The 16,971-nt window shown below is 39.3% G+C and overlaps 1 protein-coding gene across 1 annotated transcript in view; it reads right to left on the minus strand.

Annotated features, from left to right (window-relative positions):
* Nucleotides 1–16,971, minus strand: part of FHIT (fragile histidine triad) — a 265,628-nt gene that overhangs the window by 147,304 nt on the left and 101,353 nt on the right.

Consider the following 16,971-nt stretch of genomic DNA (forward strand, 5'->3'; position numbering starts at 1 on the left):
CAAAAGATAACAAGTGTTGGTGAGGATGTGGAGAAAAGGGAACCTTATACACTGTTGGTAGGAATGTGAAATTACACAGCCATTATGGAAAGCAATACAGAAGTTCCTCAAAAAATTAAAAATAGAACTACCATATGACCCAGCAATCCTATCTTGGGTATATAGCCAAAGGAAATGAAAGATCTATCCCAAAGAAATACCTGCACTTCAATGTTCATTGCAGCATTAATCACAACAGCTAAGATATGGAATCCACTTAAATGGCCATTGACAGATGAATGGATAAAGAAAATGTGATGTACGTATCAATAATGAAATGTTATTTTTCCTTAAAAAAGAAGGCAATCCTGCTATTTGTGACAACATGAATAAACCTAGAAGTCATTATGCTAAGTGAAACAGGCCAGGCACACAAAGACAAATACTGCATAATCTCATCTATACGTGGAAGCTAAAATAGTCAAACTGTTAGAAACAGAGAGTAGAATGGTAGTTACAAAAGGCTGGGATGCAGGATATGGGGAGACTTTGGTTAAAGGGTAAAACTATCATTTCCAAGATGATTTAGTTCTGGAGATCTAATGTACAGTATGGTGACTAAAGTCAATAATGATGCATATTTGAAATTTGCTAATAGATCTTAAGTGCTCTCACCACATACATGCAAAAGGTAACTATGTGAGGTGATGGATATGTTAATTAACTTTACTGTTGTAATCATATCACGATGTAAATGTATATCAAATCATTGCACTATCTTACATATATACAATTTTTGCCCATTATACTTCAATCAATCTGGAAAAAAAATAAATGAAGTCCTGACACACACCACAAGATAGATGAATCTTGAAAACTGTATGCTAAGTGAAAAAGACAGTCACACATACCACCATGTAACGTATGATGCCATTTATATGAAATGTCTCTAACAGGCAAATCTATTGCGACAGAAAGTAGACCAGTGGCTGCCAGGGGCCAGGAGAAGGGGAAGAATGGGGAGTGACTGTTATTGGACACAGGGTTTCTTTTGGGGGTGATGAAAATGTTTGGAATTAGATAGTAGTGATGGTTACACAACTCTTTGAATGTATTAATACTTGAAACTATTGAATTGTACATTTTAAATGGGTGAACTGTACAGCATTTAATTATATCTCACTAAAGCTATTATTTAAAAAGATGGAAAGTTCTTAGCCCAGTGCCTAACACAAAGGAAGAACTAAAAATGGTCACTATGGTTATCACCTGGACATTAGTTTCTTCATTTTTAAAATGCAGTCGGTTATTGTGGAGTCTCTCAGCTCTGTTATTTTAAGAATTGGAATACTCAAACATATGTGTGGTGAGGTCTAGAAGAGGAAGATGACGGTGGCCTGTAGTTGTGGGGAAAGGCCTTGAGTAGCATGAACAGGCTAAAGGTGCAAACAAGGGCTTTCAGAATCACCAAAAGCAGCAATCTGAAAGTGCAAAGGTGGAAATGATTTGACTCCCTCCCTGTTGGATGCATGAGGAGGCAATTTGATTAAACAAATGGCCCATGAATGCAAGGGATAAGTTCAAGAAAAGACAAAGTTAGATTTCCAAGGGTCTCGGAAGCATAGGCCAAGTGGGATTAGACTTGCCCCAGCTTCAGAACTTTGGGAGCTGAATATCAGGAAAACTGAGCCGCCTGTTTATGTTGTATAAATGGGGGTTGCTAGAGTCAGAATCCACAAAGGATGAGTTGATAGGCCCTGGAGAAGAAAGATGATGAGACAGAGAATGGAAAATAAATGGTCCAAAATAGTAGCTGCCTCTTTACTATAAAGGTGACAGAATGTGGAAAGAATAATCTCCTCCCTCCTTCCTCAATAGCTAACAATAACCACCAGAAAATAATGGTAACAAACAAGGGAAAGAAGCTCTAAATAAGGAATCAAGTACAAAATCATGTCATAAAATTCAAAAGAGGCAACTAATAAGAAAAAAAAAAAAAGGTAGGAAGGAACAGAGGGAGGAAAAGGGAAAAAAAGAAACAAATAAAAGATGATTATGGTGCAATTTGGAGTTGCATCAAAACCTCCCACCCCAACCTTCAGAAACAGAATGTGGAAAGAATATGAGTTGACAAAATTATGGGCTTTCTAATTTTCCCCACAAGGAAGAGAGAAGTAGTCAGAGGACATGGCTGGGGAGCCTCGGGGAAGCCCCAGAAAACCACTGGCGAGTAGAATCCCAGAACTTCGGCCCAGCCAGGAATAGGAATAACTAAGAGTGGGGTTTGGCAGGAAAAATGGATAGAGCCTGGTGAATGACAGCACACAGGTAGTGAAATTCCAGAGTGAGCTGGAGATGACCCGAGTTCTCTAGTCTGGATTGTCCAGAGTTGGGGTGCCATCAGGAAGGTCAGGAGCAGGAATAGGGGAGCATTTTTGGGGGGAAGGGGATGTACTCTCTTATCAGATGCGTTAAGTTTGAGCAACTGATTTCTTGAGTTTGGATGTCTGGATCAACCTAACCTAGTGCCTCCCAAGCAGTAAGTCTTTTATAGGTGTGTGCAGGATGGAGGAGGAACATAAAATTTTAATTGAATATAAACAAATGGTGGTACCAAGAGACTCAGATTTGGAAAAAAAAAAACAAACCAAAAAAAACCACATTTTTTTCAACCACTTTGGAATCAACTGGCTCCATGAAGTCTTCAAACATTTTTAATTTCAAGCTGTCTTTTAGATGTTATAAAGCCACAGTCTGAGTCATCTTGCACTTAAAAAAATCATGAAAGTATATTAGAGAATAGAAAACCTGAATAAGTAACTTTCTCCACTGATAAAAAGAAGAAAAAATTCTCACAAGTTATTTAAAGATATTTAGTACCTCAAAAAGATTTTCATAAATCTACCATAAAACTAGGTAAGTTTTAAGATAATTGTTTTCTACACTTCAATGATATTATATAATCATAAAACACTGGAAATCAAGATAGTTCACCAAAAAACTCAGAAGTGCAAATAACAATGCTTTGTAAAACTGGCCAGCTTTCTGGAAGCTACTGTATGGTCCTGGGATTGGGCTTTTAATTAAGAAGGTGAGAGATTCAGGTGTCAGACATGTTCAATTATTGGCTCCCTAATGAAACTCACTACCCTGTCTATGGGTATTTCCTTTTCCAAAGACCCCATCTTCTTCCTTGTGTATTGTGACATTGTGTGTCTTTGAGATTTGCTCTATGAAATAAGTAAACAATATAAATGCTCTTGAATGCAGAGAATAGGAGTCTAGTGGACACAGTGAGCCCCCAAGGGCATGAATATAATTCCTTGATATCGTGTGTATGTATGTGTATAGATACGTGTGTATATAAAATTTTTTCCACAAAATTAGTCTTAGTGATTTCCTAGACTTTCAAGGACAAGCTTTTCATGTTGGGGCTTCTTAATTTGGCCCTTAAAAGATGCTAAAATTAAATGCAAATTTTTAAGGTATCTGTGTAAATACATTACAAAATTTCCCCACTAGAAAGTCTAGAGTTTGTGGCAGGATTTTCAAAGGGGCCTATAACCCCAAACAGATCAAGAACCACAGCATGTGGGACCCCTAAAAATTAAAGACACTGAAACATTTAGTGAACTGCACGAGATGGGCCAATTCACAGAGCTTCTCAGGAGTCGGAGCCTGGAAACTAGTCGCTCGGTGATGGAGTTGCAGCTGCATTTCAAGTGCCTGCATAATTCCCCTGGCCTGTTATTTTCGTATGTAACTAAATATTCTCTTAATATTTCCAACTGCAAAATAAAATTTTAGAGATATTGGAATCACTCTTAGCCTAGTCTCGAAATATACTATTGTTGTCACTTCGAAAACTGTAAATAGCATTCAAGATGATATTTAGGTTTGTGCCAACATTTAGTGGAAACGTCTAAGTTTTGAAATAGTAGGGAGCTCACATTCCATCTGGTGTGTTTTCATTTTGTCTCTCATTCCCAGGGAGTTTTAAAAGTCAGCAGCAGTGTCAATATCCTCTCTGCTATGCTAATGTGGCCTCCACCTGGAAATCAAAGGGAAGGAATCCTCAGGGCAAGTGATTCTTTCTCAATTGAACTATTTAGTGTCATGGAATTACAAAGTATCAGAGCTGGAAGCAGGCTCAGAGGTGGTAGAGATGAATAACTCTCAGTTTCAGGATAGGGAAACAGCCTCAGACAGAGGGAATTGCCCATAGTCTCAGTGGCCAGAGAGACAGGACTTGAGCTTCTATAGGAGGCCTTTCTGATGGCCCCATTGTCAGGGGTCACTCCCTCCCCTGGACCTCTATGGCCCTTCATCAGGGAACATCACCCTGCGTTACTCAGTGGTTTCTACTTTCCAGCATAGCTACTGTCACTCATTTCTTACCCATGAGGCAGGCTAATATTTCAAAGTAATCACTGCCGTGCCCTCTCCTCCCTGACCCTCTCTTGGCTAAGGGGAAGTGCATCCATTGCTTAGTGGTAATCTCCTGCACTCAGCAACTTAGCTTCTGAGTGCAAAAGGCGCCGCCCCAGTGTGAGAGAGAAATGATTCATGCAGACATAAAGAGGCAGAACAGCTCCACCTGCCCACCCCCAGACTTCAAAACAGAGTTTAAAGCTGGAGAAGGGGTAGAGTTGAAGGATAAATAGACAGAGTATGTGCGTGTACACGTGCACGTGTGTGCACATGTGCACTGAGAAAGCATGCTCTACCCCCACCTTTCCCTAACTCTGAGGCTGAACCCTGAGGTTTGGTGATATATTAGTTTTCTGTTGGGTTCTGTAACAAATTTCCACAAACTTAATGGCTTGAAACAACACGAATTTATTATCTCACAGCACTGGAGGGCAAAAGTCAAAAATGGGTCTAATGGGCTAAAACCAAGGTGTCAGCAAGTCTGCTTTCCTATCTGGAAGCTGTAGGGGAAAATCTGGTTTTTTGCTTTTCCAGCTTCTAGAGGTTGCCTGCATTCCTTGGTTCGTGGCCCACTTCCATCTTTAAGGCCAGTGATGACTGGTTGAGTCTTCCTCACTTTGCATCACGATGGCACTAATCATTCTGCCTCCCTCTTCCATATTTAAGGACCCCTGTGATTATATTGGGACAATCCAGGGTAAGATCCCTCTCTTAAAGTTGGCTTATTAGCAACTTTAATTCCATCTGCTACATTAATCCTTCTTTGCCATGTAACATATCTACAGGTTCTAAAAAGTGGGACACAGACACCTTTGGGAGGCCATTATTTGGTCTTCCACAAGTGACTTGCTGTAAACCTTCTCTTTGAATTTGAGAATCTAAGAGTACAGTGAATTTGCATTCTGCTTTTCCCATCCAGAATTCTGAAAGTACACAGCCTTACAAAGAGTGATGAAGCATTGTAGCAGCAATGTGAGTGTCTACTGGGGGTCCTAAATCTCCCATGTGCCTTAGGAAAGTGTGTAAGAACAAACTTTTCTGGGCCTGTGAGAAGAACACTGAAAAACTGGCAATGGCCACAGACTAAGTGCCCTTCACATGCTTAGGATGAGAGGCCATGTCAGGACCATGGATGCCTCCAGAAATACAGGAGACCAAAGGTCACCATCCCCTAAGGGATGATTGCCTTCCTTTTTAGTGTCAGCAGGGACTGAGCACACACACAAGGACCAGACAAAGCAGATTACTTGGACATCAGATGCCAGGGCAACAACAGCTAAGGGCCACACAATCCCTGCCCACCCCACATGACATGTTGCTCATAAAGGCCTCAGGATACAGAGCGCTGAGAGGATAGAAACCAGAATGAGGCTGAATTATAGGCCTGAACAGAATGAAATAGCACTGAACTTGCTGAGCAAAACCTGGCTTTGGGCTAAGGAAAGGGCTTGCTTTCATGGCTAGAAATGAAGCTGAACTTTGGGAATTATTTTTGTATGTTTAAGTTGATGACTGTGAAATTAATAATTGCTATACAGGCTGCTCAAATGAACCTCAGACATAGTAAGAGACAACTTGGTAGCCAAGAAGAAAGAAATCTGAGACAAGAGAAAATGAATGGGAACACGAGACCGCCAAGTATCACATCAGCACAAGCGTCTATTTTAACATATCCTTTCCTCTGCTTCTTAAAGCAGGAACTCAAGGAAAATTTTATGCTGAAAAATATGTTTTTCCTAACAAGTTAGAGAGTAGAAATCCCCAAAAAAGCCATTTAACCAGGCATTTCAGCTTAAATGACAGATCACACGTAAATATTTCCCATGAGGTCTTTATCAAAACTAAAGTCAATTTCTTTCACTGGGTCCACCAATTACCAGCAAATGTTGGCCCTGCCAATGAGTGAAAAAGAACACAGGATGTCTCCTTTTTAAAAGTGATCCCTAATGTTTTGTTTCAATTGTAGCATCATTGTATACTTATTACATAAAGTTTTGGGAAATGCAAAAGAATATGAAGAATGAAACAGGAGTGATCTGTTATTCTATTTTCGGCCACAATCTCTTTTAATTATGAGGTGCAATGCTTCCATTCTATGCTCAGTTTGTATATCACTCTCTTCATTCAATATTATATCCCAGTCTTTTTATGCCATTAAAATTATTTTTAAAAACTCATATAATGGCTATCTTTATGACTATATAGCATTAAACATATCCCTCTGTTATTTGGCATTTAAATTATTTCCCATGCTGAGATTTTTCAAATTAATTAGATCAGTTATGCAAGTGTTATGGACACACACATGCACACACACTCTGAGGTCCTTCGGAAACTGTGATACAGATAAGAGCGTTTGTGAGCCTGGAGGGAAATGACACTCTGGGCAGGTGTTGACACAGTTCCAAATGGGAAGGTGCCTGTGGATCAGTTTATCTTAGATCGTCTGTCTTGGAGAGTGCTGGTCGGGCTCTCAGGGGGAGCATTTATCAAATTAGTTTTCAGATAGATTCCAGAAACAGGTGCAGGGGACAGTGCTGGCCTTTGTGATTTGATTCTGGAGTGACCATCACAGCCTCACTGTGCCTCTGGACTGAGGCCTGATATTCTAGCTTTTAAATCCCATTCTTTTCCCAGCAGGCTTTGTTAGTTTGAAAAATACTTTGTTGACTCAGGAAGGTTTGCAGTGGGAACTAGTGTTGTTCTGACTGAGGTGCGAGTTTTTCCTTGAGAGGAGGTGTTGACAGGAAGGCAGGCCAAGAAGCGGGGCACTTGCAGCTGATTAAGGGAAGCCACTGAGCTGCGGAACAGGAGAACCAGGCTCGGAACTCAGAGGGCTGGGGAAGCACCAGAGTCAGCTCAACAAATATTTCTTGAGAACTTATGCTATCAGATATGGCATTTGTTAGGTGTTAGGAGGTAGAGAGGACAAAGGTAAAAAGATACCCCTGGGAGTTCACAGAGGCAGAGACAAAGAACCGAGACCCTGGAGCCAGACAGCCTGTGTATGAATACCATGTCTGCTTCTTTCTCTGTGTGCGCAAAAAAGATCTTGGGTCTCTCTGTGACTCAGTTTCCACTTCTTACAGTGGCAAGCATAACTTAATGCCCTCTCTTGCACTGCCCCGGATGCACGAACCCATCAGCACGCTACTGTCATAAGTACATCACAGTCTCCCTGTCCACTCGACGGCGTCTCCAATGGATGAAGATCTTGTTCCCAGTCTCTCAAGAAGTCTGATTCAGCCTTATCCCTGATCACCAATAGATAAAACCTGCCAAGTCCTCATGCCCTTGATTTTGAGATGAGACCTGAAAGGAGAAAGTATCCCAATGCCCCAGGGAAAGAAGGTAAATGGCAGCTACATCGTGTGGATGGAAAATAATTTAAGAAAACAAGTTGGGTTGCTTATTTCAGGTTGCTAAAAGTAAATTCAACTTCAGTCTTCACATCAAGGAATATGGCCAAGATTACCAGAGAAGGCAGCTGAAAGTTCCTAAATTGATTTGACTCAACTGTAAAACGTCCTTTCAATAACTCTGAAGAATTTTCCAAGAAGAAATAATTTTTTAAAGGAAAGAAAATATGTTGGAGCAAGGCTGCATTTCAGTGCAAAGGGAATATTCTATGAGTTCCTTAGTTACCACCAATGTAAGAAGGATTTCCAACAGGTACTGGTGCAGCTGGCCTAGAAGATATTTATGGTCCATTAAGAGTTGTAAGCAAGACTGTTTCTTTTTGAGAAAAAAAGTAACAATTTTCTTGTAAATATTTTAGTGTGTTATCATGACATGAATACACTATAAGGCATGTGAAAGTACTTAAGAGGTTCAGTGCGCAAAATCAGTACAGAAAGGATGACCTTGGGGATTGCAGAAGCTTGGCTGGAGTGTGTTGATGACTTCCTTGCATTTAAAAAAACTATAAAAAGGAGTTATAATAAAGTGTATCTAGCTGGGGACTAGTGGGCCATATCCTAAAAGCAGAGAAAATGTCTAATTTTGTAAAATGCCATTTTCTTTCACTGTATGTCTGACACACTGAATTAGCAGCGGAGTTTGCAGGACCTGTGGGTTTAGTGGAAATCTAGGATGTGGGGTATAAATAGGCAGGCACATGCACGAGTGTGTGTGTGTGTGTGGGGTGTGCGCATGTGTGTGTGAATGTCTCTAAAGTTGAACAGGGACATGGAAATCATGTGAGACTTAGTACTGGAAATCAGTCTCTAAGCAAATCACTTTTCTCGCTATCTTTGAGTTTTTCATAAAATTTCAGGCTAATATTTTCTACAGACCAAAGCAAAGGGTGATGGAAACAAGAAAGGCTTTGTAGTCAAACAGACTTTGATATAAACAAGTTTTGCCATGAGCTAGTTATAAGGTCTTGAGATAGACACTTAACCTTCTGTGAGGTTTAGCTTCAATTGAATGGTATTCACGACATCTTCCCTGCCAGGTTAATGAAAATTAAAGTAATGTATGTTTAGCACCTAGCATAGAATCCAGCCCATTGCGGACTCTCATTAAATGCCAATAATAATTTTATTATGTTATTATTTTTCATTAGTCCTTTCACCAGGAACAAAGACTAAGAACTATAGTTGTTTATGCTGCTAACCTAACTCCAGAAGCCCAATAATACATGAAACATGAGAGACACTGAGATTTAAATAGAAAATTCAACATTAAAGAATTTGTAATAAATCACTATGTTGATCCAATATGTATAATTTAGAGCTATGCAGGTATAGCAGCCTTTTCTTGATTTTCTTGATTAGAAAGAAAATGTGGCACCATTCAAATTACCCTTCAAATCTAGGGTGGGGGATCATAACTATTTCTATAATGAGCTTCTTACCACTCAGCTAGAGCAATTTGAAAGTGCTCTGGACTGGCACCATCCGGTAGACATCTAATGCAAGTTACATATGTTACTAAAAATGTTCAGTAGTCACATCAAAACAGTAAAAAGAAATGGGTGAAATTAATTTTAGTGATATAATTTTAAACTCAGTATAACCAAAATATTATCATTTCAACTTATAACTAATATAAAAGTAATGAGATATTCATACTCTCTTTTTGTAGCAGGCTTTGAAATCCAGTGTGGATTTTACATTTCCAACACATCTCAATTCAGATTCATCCCATGTAGCTTGTGGCTACCAAATTGAATATCAATGGTAGACATCACCTGGTGGTGTCAAAACTACAACCGCATTTTGGGCACCCAAGCTGGGATTCCAAACAGCAGGCCATGTTTCCAGGACGCTAGGTGCCTTCTCTGAAGCAGGCAACTCAGAGGCCTCATGGTTCCTCTCTGCTGGCATGTGGCACATGAATGAACCCTGCTCCAAGCTAAGAAGCAATGGGATTTTTTTTTATGAAGGTTATTGAATGAAATGTATCATTCTTCAGTCTAACAATTGACAGATGATCGTTGAAAAGTAAAAGCATTTATAAATGCTTTGGGGACCTTAAAATTGCATTAACTTTTATCTTCTGTTTTCCTCTAGTTCTTGTTCATTGTGATTTTCTTCTTTAAAAGAGAGATCAATAAAATGCTCAACATCTCTAATCATTAGAGAAATGCAAATCAAAACCACAATGAGGTATCACCTAACCCCGGTGAGATTGGCCTCTATCAAAAAAACACAAAACAACAAATGTTGGCGAGGATGTGGAGAGACAGGAACACTTGTACACTGCTGGTGGGACTGCAAATTAATGCAATCTCTGTGGAAAAGAATTTGGAGATACCTCAGAGAGCTAAAAATAGAAATACCATTCGATCCAGCAATAGCACTATTAGGCATCTACCCAAAAGAGCACAAAACATTCTACGATAAAGACATCTACACCCGAATGTTTATGGCAGCACAATTCACTATTGCAAGAATGTGGAAACAACCCAAGTGCCCGTCAATCCATGAGTGGATTATCAAAATTTGGTATATGTTTACAATGGAATATTACTCAATCATAAGAAACGACAGTGATCTAGCACCTCTTATACTTTCCTGGATTAAACTTAAGCCCATTATCCAAAGTGGGGCACCACAAGAGCAGAAGAACGGGATCCATTTGTACTCACCATCAAATTGGTACTAACTGATCAACACTAGGTTGATCACATGGCAGAAATACTCTCTAGGGATTAGGGGGATGGGGGGTCAAATCTACAACTAAAGGACACGGGGAGCACTAAAGGGAGGGAAGGGCATGCCTTTAACCCTCATTTGGGTGAGGCAAAGACATAAAGTGTAACTATAATGTTTGTACCCTCACAATACCCTGGAATAATAAAAAAATAAAATAAAATAAATAAAAGAGAGATCAAGTCAAATGTTTGGGGCCTTTTCCCTTTAGGGCCATTATAATTTATATTGATGGAAATGTGTTAATGCTTAATTCATCTCTCTTTTCTTCTTGCTTCATTTAAACATTTCTGCTCATAATTTATTTTTCTAATAATTCTTTTTCTATCCCTACTCTCTATACTCTTAATTTTCTAAATAAAATAAATTTGAAAAAATGTCTGAAATTGTGGTAGTGTGCTTTAGTGGGTCATAGCCTCCAAAATTACTAAAACTTTTTGGATACTTTAATGGAGTGACTGTTTATTAATAGTGATATCAAGAATCTTGAATATAAACCTAAGATTTTTCTTTTAAATAATACCCAAATGGCTTATTCTTCAAACATTATAGTTAAACGGAGGTTTCATTGCAGCAGTCACTGTGAGACTGAGAACAGAACTGTGAGAAGCAGGCAGGAAGACAGATGGATACCAGCAACAAGGATTCCTTGGAGCAGGCATTTTCTTCCTGAACTAGCAAGCACCTTATAGCTTTCTGGTGGACTGCATCTGACTGGAGAGAGAATTCACTGTGGAGGGTAGATTCAGAAATAATGAGGGAGGTCCACATGGGGTAGTTTGATTAACTGGTTTTACTATGGATAATATGGATAGAGTGACATGTGATTAACTTTTTTTCCTATTTCTCAATTAGATATGCAATCGAGCATATTCAAATGACATAGGAGAGCAATTCTGGGAAACTGACCTCAAAAAAAACTCTAGGAAAAACTATAGAGGTGGCATCCTTTGCCTTGGGGCTTGTCCTCTGGGTATCTGTACCGTCATCATCAGCCACTCTTCCACCTTTCATTGTTTTTCCTCTTTTGTGTCCAATGATTTCATGATTTTCCTTGGAGGACCAAGCTCACCATCACCACCCTTATAGCCTTCCATGTTTCTCAACATTCCGCACTTGCTGAACTCTATAAACATGACTAACCTGAATTGAATACTCTCTGAATCTGTATCTCTATGGGGAAAAATGGGCAGAAATAATTTCTAATCAGATAAATGCTTTTCTGCTAATTTCATGTTTCTCTCCTACAGGGACATAGAGATTTAATAATCTGACATAGGATAGGGTAAACCAGATGTCTACCCAGTTTTCTTAACGTTAAAATATTAATAGATAGCCAAAGAACATTTGAATACACAGAGGGAGTATTTGAGGTCACAGATCATTAAGTTAGCATTACTATACATCTATTTGTTGGTTATATTACATCTAGATTCTCTGAATTAAAAGTCTCCATGAATTTAGAAAAACCCATGGGTTCTGAATGAGAGGTACCAAACTTTTTATTCTAAAATTCTCAGACACTCAGAAATATACCACTCAATAGGAAGACATCAGTGAACACAGAAGAAAAAAAGCTAATTAACTGTCTCATTGAAACATTCCTTCCATTTTGGAGAGTCAACTAGGGACCCATGGACTTTAAGCCCATTGTCAAATGGTGTGTGAAAGAGATCCAAGTTCAACAATAAATATCATCGGCAATATAATGGTTCTCTCTAGCCCTCAGGGCCAAATGACCTGTATTTTAGCAAATTGATTTTGTTCATGCATTGTGTTAAGCCAACCAATTGTTTCCAATGACATGCTTGAACCCACAGTTGCTCTGTCTATGAAATTCATGGTTGAATTTGTCCAAATGCTAATTGCTATTCCCATTTGCTTTAATAATAGTCACTTCCTTCATCAGTAATGAGTTTTATATACAGTGCACAATCACAACCATTCAATGTCACTCATAAACATTTGGTGAATTGTTCAATACAGTTATGAGAGTCGCTTATTTGGGACACAGCTAGGGTAAGTCTTACTCAGTTAATGAGATGATGTACTATCACATTAGGCAACGGGTGTTTCTCTCCCCCACATTAGCTATACATGCGCTTTTATCCAAGGACCCATTTGGGTCATTATCATAATCTTCATCAACTTGTCAAGATAATGGAAGGCCCACTGAGTTCAGAGAAAGCCTCACATAATTCATGGAAATTTAAAGAACACAGATGTAGAAAGAATTTGGGAGCTACAAATAAATAAGATCTGCATAGACAACCACAAAGAAAGAGCTTTCAAATAGATTCTTTTTCTTTGGGAAGGGTGGAGTTTGAGCTCAGTTTTGAGAGGGAGAAGAAGAGCTCATCCTCTGAAATGGGAAAGATAAGCTAGTGAGAAAAATGCACACAGACAAGTCCAGGATATATCGCTGGAGGAACAGCAGGTGAAGATAAACTCAGAGATGATAACAAGGTTAGAATGAAAGGAAGAGTAGCTCTCGAGCTTGCTTTCAGCAAATCCCACATCTGTATTTGTTACAGGTACACAAATCTATGTTTTGAGGGAGAAAAACGTTGGTTATTATAATAACTTTGAATGTGCCTATCAGATTTGCTTTGCAATCAGACAAGGTTTATAGTTGCTTCTCCAAGCCTTTCTGTTGTGCCACAATTTGTAGCCATCTGTCTGCTGATTTCTGACCAAAGGATTCTATTCCATCAATGCCCCATTAAATTAACCTCAGAGGGCTGAGAGCACCATGTCAGAGTTTCACTCAAGATAACTTTGAGTTAGTGAATTGACCCTCAGAAAAGCAAGATATCCTTTCCTTTTAACTTATGTTAGAACTAGTAGAGAATTCCAAGTTCTTCTAGTTTAACACCTTGTTCTTCCATGTGTTCATTCATTTAACAAATATTCATTGAAACCACTCTATGCCAGGTTAGGACCTTGCTTCAAGGCTTTACTATGTATTCAGGGGATGCAGGCATTTAATAATAAAGTAATAAATTATGTCAAGTGTGGTAAGTAAAGAAAATAGGCATGGTGATATAATGGCATTACCATGGAGGGGATAGAGGATTAGCTATTGTAGATGGGGCCAGAGAACAGTGAAAAGAACTCTTTGAAAAAGTGACTTTCAGCTGAGATTTAAATGAAGAAATGAAGGAGAAGAGAAGATGGTAGAAGTTAGAGGCAAAGAGAACATGTACAAAGGCCCTGGGGTGGGGAACAAGAATGATATATTTGACAAAACAAGCAGTGGGAGAGAATGAGACTTACAGGAGCTGGGGAAGTGGGCAAGATCTACCACTAAAGCTAAAGAAGTCACCCAGGGCCATAGCACTGTAAATGGGTAGGCAGGGAGGTGGAGCAGAAGTTTCAGATAATGGCATGCACAGCAGACCAGATAGAGGATCCTGGAGAATAGTAACCTTGAGTGGCAGTGACAAGAGGAGCAGTCCACAAAACACGTAGGGATCTCAAACTCAAATGCCTTCAGGGGCCAGGCAGGTATAAGCCAGTGAAGCAGGCCTGGATATGAGACAGAGAGTCGTGGCAACTGTAGTGACCTAGAGGATGAGTGATGTGCCTGACAGCATTCAGATTCATTAAAAAATACTTCATAGGCAAAATAAAGCACATCATTAAAAAATACTTTGCAGGCAAAAATGAAACACATATGAGGAGGCAAGCAAAGCCCCAGGACCATCAGTATGCAATGCTGAGCTGGAAGAAAAACAGGAAGTAGTCTGGGAATGAGAAAAGTCAATGGAATATGGTCTGTAAGTCAGGAGTTATATCTTATATTTTCATGAACTAAACAAAAAAGAATATGTTTTATTAGACAGTCACCCAAATGCTGCCATATTAATAACAAAAAACACTGTTACAGAACGTGTATAACCTGAAAATGGAGGTAATGCTCAAATGGATCAGATTTATAAAGATGGGAATCACAGGACCATGTGGTCCATGCACTGACTAAACGTAGACATCCTCTTGAAGAATCAAGGCACCCACTCTGTGCTTGGATCCAGGGAAGGGTCACACCCTTGCAAGGTACTCTACATATTCAGAAGTTTTTCTCAATTTGACCTGTCATTATGTAGAGCTTTTACCTGTCTCCTTGCTGCCTGATAATCCCAGATTTGCCCTCTAGAGGCACATAGAACCTGCCAGCCCTTCGGATACTTAGAAATGGTGACCCTATCACTACCTTTCTTCTACAAGACTTTCCTTCTCCAGACAAAACATTCCCAACAAACTATTCCCCAAATCTCTGTTTTCAGATCTAATCACCTTTTTTGCTAATCTTCTCCAATATGTCACTGCCCCTCTTAAAACAGTGCCCAGAGAGAACACAATGTTCCTAGCTGCTTAATAATCTATTCTAGGGCTTCCTTAGGCATCATTTCCTACATGTGCAGCAGCAGGAATACAATCACATTTTTCCAAGCTCAGCCTCCTGCTGTTCCTGTTTCCCACCCCCACCTTCCAAGGCAGTCTGCTTGTTGAATGTCGTGAACAGGTGCATAATCAAGAGCGAGTGCTCCCATCAATATAAAGAATGCCGTCCCTCATCACCCCATCATTTCTGATTAAGATCACTCAGTCTAATGTACATTATGTCTTGTACCAATAATACCTGAGTGATGTTTCATGCTTTTCATGCCTCTTTCTAGATATTATCTTATTATAATATGTACTCAAACTGGAGAAGCATTTTTGTACAAAGAGGAAGATGAGTGGTTAAACGCAGAGGTAAAATTGGAAATCTAACCCTTGGAAAGAAAGCTGGATGGGAACACCCAATAACCTGGCTTTGAATCCGGGTTCTCCATATGCCCACCATTGCTACTTTTTAAAAAACAAAATTAATGATAAGAACAGAAACAGCTACCTGTTAGTACATTCTTAGTATGTGCCAAGCCCTGTACAGTATGTCATGCCACACACATGGCGATCTTTTGAAGTAGTATGTACTAGTATCTCCATTTCAAAAATAAGGTAATGAAAACATAGATGTTAAATGACTTGCCCAGTGTCACACGGTTAGTATCTGGCACTGCGATTTGAACTTAATTCTCTCTGTTTCTAGAGTTCAATCTCCTCAGAGCCTTACAGTACAATCTCCCACAATCTCTTAGTGGACACTGTCTATAGTACATATGACTTACCCATTGATAAGGGGGACAAAAACAAAAAAAAAGATCTGCTACTATAATTACCTTTCCTGAGATACTTCTCCAAATAGGTAGGAAGTAGGAACATGTGTTGCCTTATCTGTGGAGCTAGAGATGCCATTAGAGTAGGCACACAAGGCAAAAGAATAAGAAAGGAGAAAAAGGCCATACACCAACCACGGTGCTGGACGTCACATCCTGAACTGGGCTGAAATGTATCCATGTGGCTTCTGTCACAAGCACATTTGGAACACAAACAAGATTTCAAGGTGAGTGTTCAGCCTAAGAAAACGGTGTTTTCATGCACTTTTAATACCATTTTAGCAGCATTCACTTGTATATAAATCATGTGCTAATTTATTCATTAAAATGGCCTTATTCAGCAACTTTTTATTAACCTTAGTTTATGTTAATAAGATCAGTACGTATATTTTTCAAAAATTGCATCTCTTTATAATTACTCCATAATTCTGATTTTCTTCCAAGGTGGATTAAGCCCTTAGCAATCCCTAAACTGCATTCCGCATCCAGTGAAAATGAGTTCAAGTTATAGTATCATAGGATATGGCTTTGGAAAGCCCAGATTTGACAGAGAGCCAATTCCCAAACCTGGTGATGCATAAGAATTTCTTGGGGATTTTCTTATACTTCTATAATTACTGATTTCTGAGTACCTGTATAATCTACTGGATCAGAATCTCTAGGGATGGGACCTCCTAGGAACTGAGATTTGCAGCAACCAGTCCACAAACAGCACTTGGGTACCAGTGACAAGACCATTTTTACCCTGCACAAGTCCACTGCAGCTCCTGGAAGACACAGGGAGCACGAGATACTAAGGGAAATCCTATAAGGCATAATAACCAATCACTTCAAATGATCCAGGGAGTCCCAGAAAAATTAATTGTAAGTTTCATTATTAACTGCTGACCTCTCCTTCTTTATTTTCAGGGGTTGAGTTTCCATTTTAATGCCCAGCTACTGCAAAGAAGCCCTATAGACACACAAAAAGATACATAGATTCCATCTGGCCCCTGGAAACCAGATGGAGATAATCATGCGGGTTCATTTGGTAGAGCTACATGACCAACAGCCAAAATAAGAAAATGAATTTTAAAAATCATTCTCAAAGGGTTAGAACAAGAGTGGCAAAAAAATAGCAAATATGGTACCTCTCTTGTATCTGACACTCATGGCAGGCATGACTAATTAATCACAGCACT

The sequence above is a fragment of the Propithecus coquereli genome, unplaced genomic scaffold, assembly GCF_000956105.1.
Source record: "Propithecus coquereli isolate 6110/MARCELLA unplaced genomic scaffold, Pcoq_1.0 Scaffold1, whole genome shotgun sequence".
In the NCBI taxonomy this organism is placed as follows: Eukaryota; Metazoa; Chordata; class Mammalia; order Primates; family Indriidae; genus Propithecus; species Propithecus coquereli.